Consider the following 3,857-nt stretch of genomic DNA (forward strand, 5'->3'; position numbering starts at 1 on the left):
GTATATAGAAATAGAATGAGTAAATTTTTTTTTTTTTTTTTGCAAGATCTAAGTAAAAGATTCTATTTGATTCTTCTAGAAAGGGGGAAAAATGGAAAGTCGGGGGTGCCTTGCTGGCTCAGTTGGTAAGGCATGTGACTATTGATCTCAGGGTTATAAGTTCGAGCCCCACGTTGGGTATAGAGATTTCTTAAAAATGAAATCTTAGGGGCGCCTGGGTGGCTCAGTCGGTTAAATGTCCGACTTCGGCTCAGGTCATGATCTCACGGTCCGTGAGTTCGAGCCCCGTGAAGGGCTCTGTGCTGACAGCTCAGAGCCTGGAGCCCATTTCAGATTCTGTGTCTCCCTCTCTCTCTGACCCTCCCCTGTTCATGCTCTGTCTCTCTCTGTCTCAAAAATAAATAAACATTAAAAAAAAAAATTAAAAAAAAATGAAATCTTAGAAAAAAGTTCAAAGTAGGTCTTCATTCTGCAGTCATCATCTGTATGAATTCTTCATAGTCGGCTTATCCATCTCCATCAGTAGGTGCTTCTTGATCATTTCATCTACTTCTTCATCTGTTAGTTTTTCTCCCCAGTGTGTCATGACAAAATGGAGTTCTGCACATTGAGGTAACCAGTGCCATCCTTGTCAGACTCTGAATGCCTCACGATTCCTTCTTTACTGTCTGTGTCTTTCATTTGCCTAGCCATCGCAGTCAAAAATTCTGGGAAGTCAATGGTGCCATTATTGTCAACGTCCGCTTTGTTGATCACATCCTGCAATTCAGCTTCTGCTGGGTTCTGACTCAGTGACCTCTTGACTGTTCCAAGTTCCAAGTTCCTTTGTTGCGATGGTGCCGTGATCATCTCTGTCAAATTGGGAGAAGGCTTCTTGACGTCAGTAATCTGTTCTTCAGTTAGCTCATCAGCCATTGCACTGGGGCAGCTGCGTCCCCAGCTGGCCACCGTCCATTCCCATCTGCGAATTCTTCATTGATGGCTTTTGTTCAATTTTCTGTTGCATTATTTGTCTTTTTCTGGCTAATTTCTGAGATTTGTTTCTCAATGTATTCTGTGTACTGATTCTTTTTAGCTAAATATATTGAATTGATCTTATCTCATGTGTGACTCATTTAATTTTTTTACTTTTAAAATATTTATTTTTAGGGGCGCCTGGTTGGCTCAGTTGGTTAAGTGTCTGATTCTTGATTTCGTCTCAGGTCATGATCTCACAGTGTGTTGATTCAAGCCCTGCATCTGGCTCCACACTGACAGTGAAGAGTCTGCTTAGGATTCTCTCTCTCCATCTCTAACCCTCCCTCCCTCTCTCTGTCTCAAAATAAATAAACTTTTTAAAAGTTTTGAAAAAATAAGGGGCATTCACTTTTGAATGTCCTCTCTCTGTAAATACTCTAAAAAACTTTTGCCTGCTGCTCAATAAATACATAAATTAATTAATAAATAACAAAATATATATATATCTTTTTGTTGAACAGAATGAAGATTTTTATTTTATTTTATTTTTTAAATTTTTTTAACGTTTATTTATTTTTGAGACAGAGAGAGACAGAGCATGAACGGGGGAGGGGCAGAGAGAGAGGGAGACACAGAATCCGAAGCAGGCTCCAGGCTCTGAGCCATCAGCCCAGAGCCCGATGCAGGGCTCGAACTCACGGACCGCGAGATCATGACCTGAGCTGAAGTCAGATGCTTAACCGACTGAGCCACCCAGGCGCCCCTGGAATGAAGATTTTTAATGTAATTAAATGTATCACTCTTTTCTGAAAGTTTATGATTTTTTATATCTTAAGTAAGAAATTCTTCTCTATTTTTAAGTTCAAAAATTTTTCAGTTTTTCTTCTTGTGATGCCTGGCTGGCTCAGTGGTACAACATGTGACTCTTGATCTTGGTGTTGTGAGTTCCAGCCCCACGTTGGGTGTAGAGATCATTTAAAAATAAAATCTTTCTTTTTCCTTTTTAATGTGTATTTATTTTTGAGAGAGAGAGACAGTGTGAGTTGGGGAGGAGCAGAGAGAGAAAGGGAGACACAGAATCCAAAGTAGGGTCCAGGCTCTGAGCTATCAGCACAGAGCCCAGCACAGGGCTCAAACCCACGAACCATGAGATCATGACCCGAGCCAAAGTCGGACGCTTAACCGACTGAGCCACCCAGGCGCCCCAAAAACAAAATCTTAAAATAAATAAATAAATAAAAATGTTTCTTTTTACATTTAGGTTTGTAGTTCACCTGGAATTCACTTTTTGTATATGCTTATGAGGTAAGGCCTACTTTTGGTTTTTAAAATTTCCATGTGGCTAATCAGTTGTTTTGGCAGGATTTATTAGAAATGCTATTTATTAAAAATCAATATCCTATTGAAGGAACCTTCCTCATACTGATTTGTAATGTCACCTCTATTATTATCAAAGTCCTTTAAGATAGGTTCTTTTTGTTTTTTTAAAGATAGTTTGAATTAATATATGTTTTAATTTTTATTTCTATTTTTTTAAGTTTTTATTTAAGTAATTTCTACACCCAACGTGGGGGTGGAACTCATGACCCCAAGGTCAAGAGTCTCATGTCCTTCCAACTGGGCCCGCCAGGCGCCCCTGTATGTTAACGTACGTTTTTAGTTGAATCCTAATTTATACAGAATTTGGCATTAGGGAATAGAGTGTGTCAGGCAACAGATCTTACATATGGAATTGGGTGGGTTTGGGGGTAGGCTGGGGGGTGCCACTGGTCTCTGCTGGGAAGTTGGGCACCCCTGGCTCACAGTAGGAGAACTATTGGTTAAACCGGGATTTTTGTATACTGGGACTGCAGCATTTGTGACATCGGTAGGAAAAATTCCAGCTGTTAGATACATCTTTAGCCTTTGGAAAGGGGCTACGGTAAGACAGATTTAACCGAAGGAGGGCCATCTGAAAAGAAAGGGGGAAGAAATCATATAGCTTTCCTTACAGATGTCCTTTTTGTTTCCAGGAGGAAATCCAAAATTGTATATTTGGTTGTCTGAAGCCTGCCAGAATTTGAAGAGCCAAATGATCTGTCAAATTAAGGATAGTTATCTTAAAGGAAGGAAACTGGAGGGTTTATCAGAAAATTCAGTTGGAGGCCAGGAGCCCGCCATACCTCCACCCCCCATCTCCCCTCTTCCAAGCCTCTGTTAAAGCTCATGGCTTAGATCAAGGATGATGGCACTGCCTTTGAAAAGGCAGTTGGGGTGCAGCCCAGGAGCACAGAGCAAACTTTAGACGCCTTCTCACCCAAGATCTTTATATTAATTTCTCACTGCTATTGTAACAAATTGTCACAAATTTTGTAGCTTAAAAAAACACAAATGTATTATCTTACAGTTCTGGAGGTCTGAAGTCCAAAATGGGCCTCACTGGGCTAAAATCAAAAGGTTGGCAGGGCTACATTCCTTTTTGGAAGCTCTAGGGGACAATCTAATTCCTTGCCTTTTCTAGCTTCTAGAGGCTGCCCACATTCCTTGGGCACATTCCTTGGTTGATGGCCCCTTTTTCCATTTTCAAAGCCAGCTACACGGATCAAATATTTCTCACAACATATCTCTGACACTGACCCTTCTGCCCCCCTCTTCCATTTTTAAGAACTCACGTGATTCCATTAGGCTCATCTGGATAATCTGAAACAATCTCCCGATTTTAAAGTCATCTGATTAGCCACCTTCATTCCCTCTTGTCATGTGTAACCTATCATAGTCAGAGATTCTGGGGATAGGATATGGATGTCTTTGGGGAATCACTATTCTGCCTGCCACAATTATTCTGTTGAATTTTCTTATACTGCATGACACCGCTATAAGTGGCTGCATTATAATTTATTTAAAATTTCCCTGTTGGGGGC

The 3,857-nt window shown here is 40.6% G+C and overlaps 1 pseudogene; it reads right to left on the bottom strand.

Moving 5' to 3' along the window:
• Window positions 1–464: 464 nt before the first annotated feature.
• Window positions 465–915, bottom strand: LOC115528483 (annotated as a pseudogene).
• Between the last annotated feature and the right edge of the window lie 2,942 nt (window positions 916–3,857).

Source organism: Lynx canadensis, chromosome D3 (genome assembly GCF_007474595.2).
Source record: "Lynx canadensis isolate LIC74 chromosome D3, mLynCan4.pri.v2, whole genome shotgun sequence".
Lineage (NCBI taxonomy): Eukaryota > Metazoa > Chordata > Mammalia > Carnivora > Felidae > Lynx > Lynx canadensis.